Source organism: Equus asinus, chromosome 10, assembly GCF_041296235.1.
Source record: "Equus asinus isolate D_3611 breed Donkey chromosome 10, EquAss-T2T_v2, whole genome shotgun sequence".
In the NCBI taxonomy this organism is placed as follows: Eukaryota; Metazoa; Chordata; class Mammalia; order Perissodactyla; family Equidae; genus Equus; species Equus asinus.
Genome location: NC_091799.1, coordinates 56,459,536 through 56,476,011, shown reverse-complemented (window position 1 = coordinate 56,476,011; position 16,476 = coordinate 56,459,536). Strand labels below are relative to the sequence as shown.

At 40.9% G+C, this 16,476-nt stretch overlaps 1 long non-coding RNA gene across 3 annotated transcripts in view; it reads left to right on the top strand.

Annotated features, from left to right (window-relative positions):
- The window catches only part of LOC123288210 (uncharacterized), a 76,800-nt gene that overhangs the window by 40,201 nt on the left and 20,123 nt on the right, over window positions 1–16,476 (top strand). For 2 of the 3 annotated variants that reach the window (XR_011506575.1, XR_006531826.2), the window contains exons 5-6: window positions 567–689; window positions 7,064–7,369. This is a non-coding gene — a long non-coding RNA (uncharacterized lncRNA). Of the gene's footprint in view, window positions 1–566; window positions 690–7,063; window positions 7,370–16,476 lie in introns of those variants that run through there. The other variant, XR_011506576.1, reaches the window with a different exon arrangement.

Here is a 16,476-nt window from a genome sequence, read left to right as displayed (position 1 = left end):
CTGACAAACCAAAGATCCTCCTCAACCAAGGTTCGGGTAGCTGCTCCCAGTATCCAAAGGAAGGTTGCCCAGCCAAGCAACTGCTCCACCCACCTGAAAGCCTGCTTAGGATTCCATTTGAATGTAGGAGTTGATTCTAAATATAATCCTGAAAGAAGCCTCCACCATCATCCTTGCACTTGTAGCTCCTCTCTTTGCAAAATAATGAAATGGGATGGGTGGGTTTTCAGGCTTTGCCCCTGGGAGGGCAGCTTGCGGCAATGAGACACAAGAGAGCAACCCTTTGCTGACGCTTCCCCAACCCTCCCTTTAGGATGGGAGAAGGGGTGAACAACAGCAGTCCTCCAACCAGGAGTTGACACCAAGCCCCAATCCTCCAGTTTCCCACTGGGTCCCTCTCAAAGCAGATGGTCCCTAAGATGAGTAAATTGTCCCAGGGAATTAATTATCCTCAGGAATATCCTTAGAAGTATGCCTCCTCCCCCTGCCCAACCCAGGACTCCTGTTATAAAATTCAGAATCTCAACATATCCTATTCCTAACTGTGATCATTCTTATCTCACCAGATGGTATTCCACTAACCAACCAATATCTGTTCATTGTGGATCTCGCGCACTAACCCTGGGATCTTTGACAGCAGTGCTGTTTCTTCCACATCAATGGACCTTCAGCACCTACCACAGTGCCAGGTACATAGAAGACGCCCAGTAAATGCTGGATGGATGGAGGGATGGATGGAGGGATGGATGGATGGATGGATGGATGGACAGATGAATGGATGGGGAATTGCCTCAGTGTTGCCCTTGGTAGATAGAAGGACAGATGATAGGAAGTGCAGCTTGAGCAGCTTGACTACAGCTGTGCGCTGCAACGCGGCGCATGATCCTGGAGCCCACACACAGCCCGGGGGGTCCCGGTTAGAGCATTATGGTGCCATGGCTCCTGCCCTCTGAGTCCCCTGACCAAAACTAAATCCATTTGGGGCTGGAGATGGGCCCCCCCCCATAGCAGGCCCGGGAGGGAATTGTGCTGGGATCACCTGTGGAACATAGTGACCCTCATTAACACAACCAAAGGCAGGCTTCCCTTTTCTCTGCTTGCTGCTGTCTGATGTGAGGAGAGAGGGGTGGAGACACAGTCTCTCCCTGGCCCCCAGCCCGGGGAGGGAGGCTGCGCAGGGGTCTGCAATCACAGCCCCCACAGCCACACTGACCATTCATCCCATAAGTGGCTGAGGAGAGCCTAGACATCTGTGCCTGACAGCGATGTTTCCATGTGTGCAGTTGGGCTCTTCTTCCCTGGATCAAGCCCAAAAGGCCACAAGCTTTTGAATGGAAGGTAACTGGTTTCGTGAAAATGCCATTTTACTGGCTCTGCTTTATTTCCAGCCAGGGAGAGCCTTGTTATCAAGCAGAGACAGCTGAGCTGCTCAGGCACTGGGAGTCTGGGCTGGTCTCCTCTGACCAGGGAGAGACCCCAGCACCAGGGCAACTGAGGGGCAGAGGATGAAATTAAGCAAACAAAAAGTCAGGCTGGAGCCAGATTATTCTTGCTCATGGCCAGAGCTCTGCTTCTGTTAAGACCTAGCTTCTGAGAAGACAAGGGCCATCACTTCCCCTTCGCCTACCCTAGTGAGCTCCCTGGGGGATGCAGGGGCCGAAGTGGCCATGCCCATCTAATAGAGAGCACCTCCCTTCTGCTGTGGTCTTTCATCCTGGCTTCTGCTTGGAGTTAAGAACTGATTAGAAACCAAAGAACCTGCCCTTTATGAAGGCTGAACCAGATGCTTCCTGGCAAGGCCAACTGCTCGTTTGGCTTTACTGACTAATTTCAGTTAAACCCAAGCGAGAGGTATTGGTCCTTTCATGTTTTAGTCTTTCAGTTGACAATGAGATATAGAAGTGCATTTCTATCATATTATAGAAAACTCCTTAACTAGGCTTATTGTGGTGATCATTTCACAATGTACACAAATATAAATCATTGTCTTGTACACCTGAAACTAATATAATGTTATACGTCAATTAAACCTCAATTAAAAAAAAGAAAGAAAACTCCACCCTGGTTACACAATAAATGGAAACTGTTTCCACAAAAGCTGAGGTAAAGAAGAGCAGGGAGTTAACATTTTTTCAGTAAACCCTAGGTACTTGCCATAAAGTACTATTTGTTACTTAATTTCGCTTGATCTTCGTGACAACCCCATGAGGTAAGTGTTACTATGTTCAATTTATGAGGAAACCCAAGTTCAGAGAAGTTGATGACATGCCCACAGCAAACAGGTGGAGGATCCATGTCCTTTCTGCTCCTCCTGTGATTTTCAGCCCGGGCAGCAGAGTAGGGACTTTTAAAGACTATGGGTACCCGAGTCCCCACCCTAGAGAGTCTGACTTAATTGGTCAGGAGTGGGTTCCAGATTTTTTTGGTAAGAGGATCAGTGGGCTACACCACGTCGAAATGGAGGGCATGTGGATCCTGAAAAAATGCCTTATAGTTTTCATCTCATCTTTACCTGCCATGTGACTCCAGCTTAGGCTTGTGAGTGATTCCAGTAAGTCTTAGCTAGGGTGGAAAATCAGACTGACAGCTGAAAATTTTTGTAGCTCATAAATACCTTTAGCCTATCTACAAAGTTATACCAAGTCTCCTAGGTAACTGGGACGATTTTCATGAAATTGGGAAATATTGAGCAAGGTGGATGACAACACTTGCCTTGAAATTTTCATATCGTGTAACTGGTAACTAACTCGTGGTGGGGTTGAAAGTAACTTACCTCTCTGTGATTCAGCCTGCTTCCCCAGGCACAGAAGTAGGAGGGAAGGAGGAGAACCATTGTTCTGACTTACAGGGAAAATTTGGAGGCATGAATAAATTATTCCATGCTTATAAAGTGCTTTGGGTTCCTTGAGTAACAGCGGAATGTGAAGACCTGGAGTTATTAGTTTTCACACAAGTCCCAAGATTAATTTCGCCTCTCATTCTCACTCCCCAGCTCACAAGTTACGCTCTATGCCCAAGTTACTTTCCATGTGCCCAGGCAGATAGCAAAGCTAGGCTTTGAGCGCTCCCTGTGGAGAGGCAAGATGGTGTGCATCCCATTAGCAACATTTCTCCTCATAACAGACACCTGTGAGCTGGAATTTCTCCACTGCTAATTCCTGTCATTTGTTTCACATAGGCTGAGGAATCAGATCGACAAATGATCCTATAGTCAGGTGTAAGCGGTTCTTATTGGAAAGATACTTTTTATGAAACACAAATAATTTTCAAATAATTAAGCAATTGAGGCCCCAAAGTAAGAGATGGGAAGGGTCTCCACTTTATAACTGCAGCCTTGGCCACTTATCGTCATTTTCCCCATGATCTTCTATTTCAGCACAAAACCAGTTGCTTTTCAAAAGCTGTCATCATTTCTTGAAATGTCACTTCTTTAACAAAGAATATAATAATAATCAGCTTCTCACAACTAAGTGAGCCTGACCTTATTGCAGGCTGCTGATTTGTTGGGGCAGCCTTTGTTGAATGTGTTTGACTTTGACAATATATAATTTTAAGTTCAGATTCAATGATTTATGTATATGTCCTTGTTTCAATTACAGAACCTAAGAATGTTAAGGTGAGAGGGCAGCTTAGAGATCTAGCCCATGTCCCTCATTTTAAAAGGAAGCTAAAATCCAGAAAAACAAAGTGGCCAGCCTGAGGCCAGCCAGAGTGCCCACAACTCTGCCCTTGACCCTCCTTTTTGCTCTATTCCACGTTCTCGCTTTAGAAAACTCATCTAGTCCCATGAGTTTAAATGCCACCATATGTTGATAACTCTCAGCCTAGATCTCTCCACAAAACTGCTGTTTCTCTACCCAAGCCTCTCCCCATCCTATCTCCTGCCCCGTGGCCTTCTCCATCTCAATAGATTGCACCCCCATTCCAGGGTTGTTCAGGTCCAAAACCTTGCCATCATCCTTTAATTCTCCATTTCTCATATATCCCATATCTAAATTAAGGTACTAGTCTCATTTCCAAAAATTAACCACTAATTTAACTCTTCTCCATTAATCTCCACTACTAGGACACTAATTTATACTGTATTTAACTCCTGCCTATCTTGTTTCAATAGCTCTGAACTGGTCTCGCTCCTTCCACTCTTTCCCTTTCCAGTAGATACATCACATAGTAATCAGAATAATCTGCATAAACGCATCATCTCATACCCCTGCTTAAAACCCTTTACACTTAAAATGAAACCTAAACTCCTTTCCATGCTTTCACAACCCTACACAGTCTGACCTGCTAACCCATCCCCGCCATCTCCCTCCACTCATCCCTTTTCACTCAATCCGGTCACACTGTCCATCTTTGTTCCTTGAAAGGACCCTTGTCATTCCTGGCTCTGTCTCCAAACGGTAATTCCTTCTGCTCAGATTGCTGTTTGCACAGATCTTTACATGGCTACCACTTTCTCATCCCTCAGGTCTCAGTTCAGAAAGCCAAGCACTGGCTAGAGCAGCCCGAGTCACTCTCTTTCACATTCCCACATTCTTCATAGCACTTATCCGGGGCTGAGACTATTTTACTCCTTTGTTTGCATCTTATTGCTACCACCCTTACAGGATGTAAACAGAGAGTAGATTTTCTTGGTCACCACCGTGTCCCCGACTTCTGAAAAATGTCAGATTCAGAACAGGCATGAAATCAATACTCATTGACTGACTCATGTGAAGAAATAGCAATAGAACCAGAAGTAGAATCTATGCTTTTCAGTTCTCATTCCAATGATGTTTCAATCCTGTCCTTTGGTTGACTAGAAACAGAGGTCCACTCCAACTAGTTCAAATAAAGGGAATTTCCGTGAGGACGCATATGGGGTGACAAGGTACAATGTCTCTGAAATCCAAAAACAAGAGCCATAGTAGGGCTTGAGCCCTACAGAGAGATGAAGGAGGACTCTGGATTCAAAATGGCCCTGGAGAGCCCTCTCTTGGGGGTGTTCCTTTTGGTCCACCATTAACACTATTAACATGCACTTTGTGCATCTGCTTCTTCCTCTCCTGTTCCAGCTGGCATTTGTTCATTCCCTCACCAAATATGTGCTGAGGGCCAACATGTGCTAAGTCATGCTAACTCTGCTTGCTTGTCATTTCTGCTTTTCCTTTATTTCATCTACACATGGCTTTGGTTTTCTGTGTCCCCATCAGCCTTTCTCATGCATTTTTTACTTCAATTCCTTCTTAGGATTGTTCTTTCTAGATTGTTATACAACATCTAGTTCAACCAGTTCATCTTTTAGAGCTGGGTCAACACTAAACAGCTTATGAATTGGCAGCCTTTGGATCAGGAGCCCAACTCTGCTCCAACCAGCTGTGCTCCTGTGTGTTATTCAGCAAGGGCTGTGAATGTGGTAGCTTTTGTCAAAAGGAGAGATGGCAGGGCAGATGATTGTATCTCTAGGATAAACTTTAATCTAGTGAGGATACATTAAGCGGTAGGAAAAGACACATTTGGACATTTCAATTAGAATGTTACCATATAATGTTTGCCTAACTCAGTGGGTGATTTGCTGTCATTGAAGGTTTCAGAGCAGATAAGTGATATAATCAGAGCTTTGCTTTGGGAAAATTAATTTTTAAGAAATATGTGAGCTAAGCTATAAAAGTAAAAAACTGATATGAGGAGAAAAAATTAGGAGCCAGCTGCAATACGCTGAGGTGCTAAGTCATGAGAGTCTGAATTAGTGCGTGAGCAGTGCAAAGGGAAGGTGGTACAGGTGGGAGAGACACTAAGTGACAGGAATTGGAATGTGGCATCAATTCCACAATACTTGAGTGCCTACTATATACAAGGTCCTTTACTGAGGCCCTACTATGTGTCAAGCACTGTACTAAAGGTGTCGTGGACATTATCACATTTAAGCCTTTAAAAAATCTATAATGAACTGTACATAATTTTGTATCCATTATATAAATGAGGAAACTTCAGGCCAGAGAACTAAATAACTTTCTCAGGATCACATAACCAGAAAGTGCCCAAGGAAAGGAACCTCGTGGAAAGATGGAAGAATCCTCAGGGCAACTGGAAGAGGCCAACGATATACCCACAAAATGGCCTGAGACTAGAGAACGGGGTTGAAGATGGCAGGAAGCCTTGCATTTCTAACTGGGATGAAGGGTGGGTTCACAACATGGCTTGGAGGATGGATCCAGGCTTTACTCTTGGCCTTGAAGCCTGACCCCATTTGGAGCAATGCCATCTCCCTCTCTGAGATTCAGTACCTTCTCCTGTAAAATAGAGAGAACAATATCCATGATCTCACAGGTCTGGGTAGGGATGAGTGATAATGTACCTAAAGTGGCAGACACAAAGCAGGGTCTCAACAAAAAGTATCATTGCTGGGGTTAACAATTTTATTATTATTGCTGATAGATTAGTCAGGGGCAACATACAGACATCAGAAGAGATTAACTAGTCAGAATTCTGTTGTTGAATGGTTTCAGTCTCCACGTTTCAGCCTAAATATTGCTATGATGATGTGGATTATTAGGCATTGGGCTGCTCATCTCTTACAAGCTTGTGTGTACTGGCCAGCTGGTAAAAGTGATCTAACTTTCAACGTCAGATAATTTCATCATTTGAGTTAAGCGGTCTGAACAGGAGGGAAGGTTGACTCTGTCTCTGTCAGTGTACTGCACAGCCTAGAACTCTGTGCCCAGAGCTGAAAGTGCTGCCAGAGAAGTGAAGCATGCTCTGGGTGGGTACACTTGGCAAAAAGCAACTCTCATCAGTAGCAGGTAGTGAAAACTCCACTAAGTTCGTGAGAACATCTCAAAGCCCAAAACCCTGGCTTTAAATATTAATTTGACTTCAGCAAGAAAGAGCTAGTTTTTACCCATTAGCTGAAAAGCACTTCAGCTCCTGCTTGTTATTTTTAAGCAATAATGTTTTTTTAAAGAGCCCAGCTCTGCTCCCCACAAGGGAGAGTACAGGGTCGAGCAAACCCCGGTGTCTTTATCTCTTCCGAGTGTGGAGGCAGAGAAGCAGCCAGCTTTCATTCCACTTTTGTCTTCCCCAGGCCACCAAGCCTGAAGTCCACTTATGGATGAGATCAGCTCCAGCTCAAGATCAAACTCTCTCCAGACGCAAGATGGAAAAGTCCCATTAGCCAAACCCTGGGCTGAGCTTCAAGAAACAACAATCTGTTGTTGATTCTTCTCTATATTGGAAACATAGAAAATACAGAAGCTACCTATCCCCCAGGCCACCAAAAACCTATGTTTATTGCCATCTGATGCCATCCTACCCTACATGCACCGTACCAGGGAATGGGCAGCAAAATAGCCTGGTGCCCGAATTCTGGGTCTTTTCTCCCTTGCTTTCAGAGCAGAACCCATCTGAGTGACAATGATTACCTTTTGTTGTCGTCGTTGTTAAGGTCATACTGACTTATAATGTTGTGTAAATTTCAGGTATACATGATCATATTTCAGTTTCTGTATAGACCGTATGGTGCTCATCACCAATAGACTAGCTTTTGTCCATCACCATATATATGTGCCCCTTTACCCCTATCACCCCCCACCACTTGCTTCCCCTCTGGTAACCACTAATCTGTTCTCCTTATCTATGTGTGCATTTATTTGTTTATCTTCCACATATGAGGGACTAGATGTTCATTTCATTCTTATCAAGGCTTGGGAAGAGGATCAGGCGGAAAGTCTTCTCGGAAAAGGAGTCTGAAAGAAGAAGTTGGCAGAATTGCAATAAACACAGGCATTAAAAAAATCTAACAGCATGAATCTGTTCACTAGCTGGAAAGAAAATATCTCATATATTTAAGGCAGAGCAGCGATGTTGTATAAGTCGAGGGTGAGGGGTAAGTATTCACTTCATAGTCTATGTGAATGCTGCAGGGCACAAACTGTGTAACCAAACTTAGACAGCCCAAATTCACGATATCTAAGTTAGAAAAGTTCCTGTAATAATTTCCACACAGATGTGGCAGTTTTAGGCTATGGAAACATTTAAGTTGTGGATTATTCTGTAGAAAATTCTTAGTGTACACAGCAAAACCCAAATTTCCCACAGAATCATACCCTAAATCATAACCAGGGGGAACCTTGGAGGTCGTCTAGATCACCCCCTTGATTTGCAGATGAGGACTGAAGGCCAGAGACATAATGTGTCTTGCCCAAGGTCAGTAAGCCTCTACTAAAAAGGTGAAACAGACTTTCTCTGTTCCCCATAGATAGCCAAAATAGGCCGCTTTGCTGTGAATGGTATTCAGCCTAAACAGAACCAAAATTGAGTCTTATTTGTCAGTATCATCATTTAACATTTATTGAGCACCTTCTAAATGCTAAGGCTTGAAAATACAAAAAGAGTGCCTCCGAATGACCCAGTCCATGAGGCAACAGTAGGGCAGAGCTTTGCACCAATCACACACAACCTTTGGTCCAGGAAATGAGGACTTTTCTAGGAACATTTCAAGGTGCAAAGGTAGTGTACTCTTTCTCGAACCATAAAAGGTTATGGTCTATTGAACAAATCTTTATTTAGGCTTTTTTTTTTCAAATGTGTTTCATCTCCATTGAAGTTGACCAACTTCTTTGAAGCTGCTTTGGTTTATTGGTTAAATATTTATTCTTTAATATATTTAAAAGCCATATTTACACAATATACTTGGAACCACTCTAGACTTTAGCATAATTATTGCCTACTTAAAATCAGGCTATCCAAAGCAAGAAAATCAATGGCCATTTACAGGGAAAATGGGAAACTGGCAGGTTACTGAGGTTGGCCCTTAATTTAAATCTTATTTTTAACACAGACATTCTACTTTTTCTAATGGAAGTTTTATGCGTGCTTGAATTTGTGCTGTGAGACTGAGGTGGGAGGATAGAGAAGCTCTTTTATCAAAAACCAATGAAACTTAACCACTTTATGGACAAGCTCTTGCAAATCTCTTACTGAAATCAGACACGTTTGAGTTAGTTATACAAGAGCAGGGCAGAAAGCACCTGCTGTCACGTCTGTTTCTCATTTTGTACTCGTGTGACTCAGATGCCCTGTGGATTAAGTGAAATGTGCTCCTGAGCTGCACTCGTGTATACCACGTGCCAGCTCAGTTTGAAGGTGCAAACAGGAGCTCAGAAGGTGCCACTCAATCACGTAGCTCTGGTTTTCCCCAACTGTAACATGAACAAGGGAGTCATGTTATGCAGGCCTGAGTCTCCAGCTGCACTGTAAGCAAGAGATACAGCAGAACTATGTTTCCATTTAATGGTGCTCCCCCACACCCAAACCCCATATCAGTTCCCATTTAAACTTCCACGAGGGAAGGTCATGACATGGAATGAGAAGTGCTGTAAATCTTACACGTTGACAGTTGATGACCTGTGCATGAATTTACAACTATGTCCTGACACAGAAAAAGGAAGCCAACCAGAATGCATGATCCAACATCCCCAGGCAGCCAGCTACAGGTCACACTGTTTGTGACCTACATAAATGTGTGAAGGAGTCCACAGGTCTGGAGAAATTGCATTAGGGTAAAATTAGTATTCAGCTCTTATGTTAAGACCCCCAATCAAATTCTTTCTTTTTTAACCCAAAGAGGGCTCTTTTAAATATTAGCACTAACAAGGAATTCTGGAACTTGCCTCTTTGATCACATTTTAGAATATTAGCTCCTTGTCGGCCTCTTCATTTGTCCTATTCATTCAACAAATATTTGGTGAGTCCCTACTGTGTGCTCTCAAGCATCAATAGTTATAAAACAGCAAGAACTCTGCTGTCATGGAGTTTCCTTTCTAGATGGAGAAGGGGAGAAATTGGCTTTGAACTAGCTTAGTGAAGGCGTGTTCCAGTTAAAGTCAAGTTTCCATGTGGCATTCCAGATTTACACAGGATAAATTGGGATGTGATAATTTGCTTCAAAAAAAGATTCAATATTTTACCAAAAAAAAAAAATCACATAAGGATTCCCTTTAAATCTGAAACTCCCATAGCACCCCCACCCGAGTCATTTTATTGATTCTGGATTTTTGAAGACTCCACTAAGTGTTAGAGTGTCCGTGCACTGTTCTGGAGCATCCCCTAATCACCACCATGGATAGACAGTCACTTCCACTGCATAGAAGAAGTGCCCCAAGAAAGCATCACTTATTCTAGAGTAAAAATACAACCCACTCTGAAAAGAACACTCACAAAGGCTACAGACAGGCCTAGGGAGGAAAAGTCTTAGGAACTCCAGTCCTGGTGTCTTCTCTGGAGCCTCTCTGCACCCTCTTCCTTTAACAACTAGGTCAACGGCAAAAGAAGTCTGGAGTCGAGGGGGATTGTCTTTTCAGTTTCTCTGGATTTTTCTCATTGACATGAATGAGGGTAATATGGAGAAAAACAAGCCCAACTAATACAGTTTAAAAAATGAACCTGCTGAGATGAAGACATCATTTTTCTCTCCTGACACTTTCAACCACTTAGATATTTAATTATCTGTCACCAGAATCTCTCCTTGTGAGCACAAGCAATTTCACCCATTAGCAATTAGTGAGAACAGTTCCTCCACTGAGCTTTTGTGTGAGAAAATAAATAGGCAGCTGCCACATACAAACACACAGACTTACAAGAAGTGAGAAAGAAGCTGAAAAGAGCATTCCTAATATTACAACTGGCCTCTTGTTATGTTCCCCACATTTGGGTTTTATTGATCAGTGACCACATTCTCCTCAGGACCGTTGTAATGCCAGGAAGCTTCCTGGTCCAGCTGCAGAGTGGTTAGTTGGCATAAAAAAAATTTTTTTAAAGAACCAGCTCTACCGTACCGTATTCAGAAAAGTTAATGCTGTATCATTCATTTCAGCTCCAAAAGTTGAAAGGCCATCCTATTTAAATAGAGGAAGCAAAAGTGAAGCCAGCCTTGGGTGTTTCCACAAGTCTTTGAAAGGCTACCCAAGAAGGATTCATACTGAAAGCCTTCATAGTAATTAGATACGTTTAGCAAATACAGGTACAAAAGGGTATTCAGAAGTCAAATGAGCCATTCTCCAATTAACGAGCTTTGCTTGGGAATAAAGGATCATGCTCAGTGGAGTGAGTGTTGCTTAAATTAGCCCTAAAGGAGGAGTCTTCTTAAGAAAGAGAGGAATATATGTACAAATAAAATGAGACCAAACTGGGAAGAAATTGAGTGTTGTTTTCTGTCCCAATGTTAGATCAGTCCAAACGGATGATAGCCAAAGCCAACTTGCCATATATACGTCACAGCCCTAGCTCTGCAAGGTCTTTCCTGGCTGCATCTGGGTTTCCATTGTGCCTGAGACTAGGTCCAACACCCAGTCTGTGTTGCAGTTCCAGAAAAAGACTTTCTGATTCCTCTAGGAGAACCTGTGATAACTGCCACCTGACACACTGGAGAATTGCACCTGACCTTCAGGGGACCAGGAGTTTTTTTGCTGCTATTTAGAGCACTCAGAGTTCATCTTTGGCTGTGACTTGTACTAAATAGCAACTGTGTAACTACCTTGGCAGAATGTGAGGCACAGCATCATTGTTTGGGTCAAGTAGAGAAACTCAATTTACACTTATCGACAGCAGGCCACTCCTCCTGACAGGAAGCACTGAGCAGAGATGTGCCTGGGGTCCACATTTACCCAAGCTTCTCATTACAAATTACCTGTCCACGTCTGACTTTTATTCATGCCACCATTTTCCTCGACCGATTTGTTTATTTAAATAAAACGAACTGAAGGCTATTTTCATGGGAAAAATTTCCTTGGGCATACTCAGGTTACTGACAACTCCCAAGATAAAAGTCAAGCCTTGAAATATTGGTACTCTGACTACAGACCGCATGGCAACAGATAAAAATCTTTGAAAAATCACTCACAAAGGTCAGGAGATTTGAAGTCCATATATCAAAATGCAGTCTATTCTTAGGAGGCAGCCACACAGTAAGAAGCTATAAGCCAATGGGTTTTATAATGGCACCACGGCTGTTTAGAGCTGCCTTCCAAGTGCCAGGTGTGATACCAGCAGTATGATGCAAAGTCCTATATTCCAAGTAACCACTTAGGTCTTATGGTAAAATAAGATCTCAAAATAGATCCTTAAAAAGGGAAAAAGTAGACATTGACTTCAGCTTGATATTGTAATTCCTAACGAAATCTCTCAAATCAATGGTGAGGAGGTGTACAGAAAGACCAACGCCATTCACGGTAAGAATCATTAGGAATTCATAACAAAAGCAAATACAAAAAGATGAGAGGATTGGGGTTTCGAGTAGGGCACACAGACGTGTGCTTCAGAAATGTGGCTTATTCGTTTAGTTTTCCTATGTCCCTGTTTCTTCTGTATGTGCTAGTGGAAGTAGACAATTTAGAAAACTTTCCTGAGACTTGCCTGGACATCATTTTTAAGACCTTGGGCTTACTGCCCCTTTTCATTGTTCCACATTCCTCTCTTGTTTCAGCATTGTTTTTCATTGCCTAGACCAAGACATTGGCATCAGTTAACTCACTCTGAAATTCAAAGATTGAAATGCAAAATTCTATTGAAGAATTAGGGATGGGTTGTCCTATAATAATGTGATAGAACTCTTTTACTTTATGAACTGTCCCAATGTAGCATATCTAAAAGTATAGCACAAATTCTATAGAACACTGTTTCAAACATCCTTAGAAGGGTCAGGATACATTGCTCAGAAATTCTTGAGAGTGAATCAATTAGATGATTAATTGATTCTAATTAACAGAAATTTTTAAAAGTCTATCAACTCTACTAGCCATATTTATACTAATCCAAGTCTGAGGTATTTCCTAGCTCTAAAATTCCACAATTCTACAATTCTGGTCATCATTTTTTCCCTCTATCCTTCTAAGAAGGTCCTATCACGGGGGGCTTCATCTACCATCCCGATCTCTAACTCCTTCTCTTTAGTCCTCTGTATCTCCACTAGAAATAAGGACCAACACATTCTTGTTTATGGCAACTCCATTTTCACAGTGGACATTATTTTCAAGGATTGTAAAGTAGTTGCCATCAGTCCATCTGACAACCTCAATCAAGAACTACTGCTTCGAAAGCAGGTCAATCCGAAGGGGTCTCCCGGCCAAACCGAAAGGAAGAGCTAAGAAAACAGTTACCTGCCCTCTCTACAAATGTCCTGATGTTATTTAAAGATTACCAGTGCCTACTTCACAATTTCATCGTTGTTAATGTCAATAATTTTAGACCTATTTCACACATTTGCTAGTGTTGCTTAAAGATGTTGGGAGATTATAAAGATAGCACTAATTCTTGCTTGATAATTTTCCTCCTTTTGCCCTAGAATGCTGAGTGAGATGTCATTTTTCAAGAATAATTCTGAAAATTCAACCCTGCTGAAACTTCCACACACAGAGTTAAAAGGCTCAAACAGTCATAGATTCAATTTAGCCAAATCACAATCAGATTTGATACTCTAGCCAGACCAAGCAACAGACTGACTGAGTGACCATTATTCATAGACATCTTTCCTTATCACACTTCGTTAACACCAGGAGAGTTTTTATTTCTTTGTCTTAATCATGCAAACATTTGGAGAATTTAATTTATGCATAGAATCACACTGAGTAATCCAGGTCTGAAAGGTAATGTGTGTTAGCTTATATTTGTTGGTTTCTGTGAGGGAAATGGCCACTTTCATAGACAGCAACCTGAGAAGCACAATGCTTACGTTGGTGGTGTCTAGCACGTGGTTTCCAACCCTGGGTCCTTGGTCAGCCTCCCCTCCAGTGATCTACACAATCTTGCTAAGGAAGATCACACATATCATTACTTTATATATCAGTTCACTCATTTGCTCAATGACAATGAAAATATCAACTGTTGTTTCTTTCACAACTACGGTGATTTATTTTATATAACAATGATTACTTCGTATCAGGTCTTGTGCTAGGCGTCAGGATAAAATGAGTAAACCTCAGCTCTTGCTTTCAAAAAGCTCATAATTCCTTGCACATAACTAGCTATAAAGTAGTGAATGAGATAAGGGAAATGAGAAAGGAAGGTGACAGTTAGTGCCTAGTGTAGGCTGAAAATATAATTAGCCAGCCTTGAGATTTCCACTGCACCATAATGCAAATGCAACCCACCAGATTCTGTCAATCTCCAGTCACACCCTTATTTAGACATAAGGAAGAAGATCTAGTTGAAAGGGGAAAAATGGTAAAATCACTCACTGATTTGTAAATACGAAAATGCAAAAATTTCCCCTCAAAATATCCAATTTAATAGGCTGAAATCCATAGAGCAGAAAGAGCTTTTATACACAGGGTTTTATAATTTCCTGCCCACCACTTCTCTCAAAGTTCTTTTAAGCCTAAATACTCTCATCCTCCAATTTCACCAATGTCTAAGATGCAGCTAAGATAGCTCAACACTGGTAATGATGCATCCAAAACCACAAAATTCAACTTGGTAGGCATTTATGGCGTGAATAGGATGCTCCAATGTCCTTACCTAAGTTGGACAGTTTCAACTTCAAATGTCATTCTGAATAAGAAGGATTTTTTTAGTTCATATGAAATTTCAAGGATTTTCCCCCCTTACTGGGAAGGTACATAAGAACATTTTTTTTAAGGTATTGCATTTATACACTAAATAAAAAGACCATGTAAATAAAGGATCAATATTATTTGTCATAATATAACTATCAATACATAATTATCCTAAACCCAAGAAGTTTAAAGTTGAGGAAAATGAATTCAATAAACTCTCAAATGAAAATTGTATGTTTCCAAAGAACATTATTATTTAGGATTTTTCCATCTCACTAAACATAAGTTAAATATACTCTGATTAAACACCTACTATGTGCAAGGCACATAATTACTGGAAGGAGAAAGAAATCATTTCTTTTTTTTTCAATATAAGAAGAAATCATTTCTACCCTTACAGAATAACATTTTAACAATCGATTTAACTGGCTGAACTGTCAAGCAGAGTACTATTCATGCTTTTGAGTAAACAGGTCTGAATATTACCAGAAGAATGAAACAACAACAACAACGACAAACTTGATTTAGCTATTTTCCAATGGAGCAAAGATTTGTTTTTATCATATACTAGGCACAAAGTCAAACATAAATTTCAGGAAATATATTTCCTACATGATAGGTTCACCTGTATATGGAAAGATGCATTCAAAATAGAACTTCTACTTCAATTACACTGACGGCCAGCTAATGAAAGGCCTTGAAGGGAATATGACTAAACTCATTTTCATCAGCAGTTACCTATAATGATAGAACAAATTAAAAAGAAAAACCATAGAGGAATAAGTAAGTGATTGAGCTAATTAAAGTTACTGCAAAAGGATTTAGTCACTGAGAAGCAAATTAATGAACATCAAATTTAAACCACAAAAAATTTTGATGAGAATGATGTCCACTCAAAGAACTTCTCAAGTAAGTAATATCAAAAAATACAGAAAAAGAGGGAGGCAAAAAAGAAGTTTTTGCAACTCTCATTTCCAAAATATTAGTGCACAACATGTTTGTTATATGAAATAGTTAATGAAGAAGTTTTCCAGTAGTGATTTTAATAAAATTGGAATTTTTCCAGCTTAGACTGATATTATCCAATACTTAAGTATATCTAATGTTTGCTCAATATTATTAGGCTATGTTACAGACTCTGTAAATAAATCTGTAGCATTTTAGTAGGCTGAAAATCAAGTATGTAATATGCTCCAAACTACATTTGAAAATGCTGACAAATGAAAAAGTATCTGTATGGAAAATGCTTCTGACATTTAAACTAATAGAATACTAAACATGAGAGAAAAATTCAATAGGTTTACATTGTGTCTCTGTCTTTAAGTTACTTAACTAGGATTATGTGTACTCTTCCCATGTTTGGAATTGATTAAGATAGTTCAAATCCCATCATAGCCAAGTACACAGGATTGCCTGGGTTCTTTTGTTAGACTGACAATTTTTCATGTCAAATATGATTTGAAATAAATAAGCCATTATACTAGCCTTGGAATTAACTTCATTATAAAGAGGTAGTTATAACGCTCTTGTTGTAACTAATTTTGCTCTGTTTTAACACAAGGGTATCAGAAGGAGCTTTTAACAATTCAGACTTCTAAGAAAGGCTCATAAATGGTGAATGTTTAGCTTGAACAGCATAGTCAGATCCAAGATGACATACATTTTTATGATATACAGCAACAAAACCCTCTATTTCTCACCTAAGGAGAACTGGTGTACAGCAACCAAGTTTAAGGATAACCTACCAGTGGGGCAGCTCTAGAGTTGGTAAAGGAGTGCTAGCTTTTACAGTCCTACTCCTGACAGGATGTGGTTAAAATCAAAGGCTCAAAAATGATTTAAAGTGGCCAAATAAGCTCTTAATAGACTGAATCTCCCACAGATAACAATCATAAACTCGGGACAAAATTCAAAAACAAAACCAAGACACCAACTACCTGAAGACATT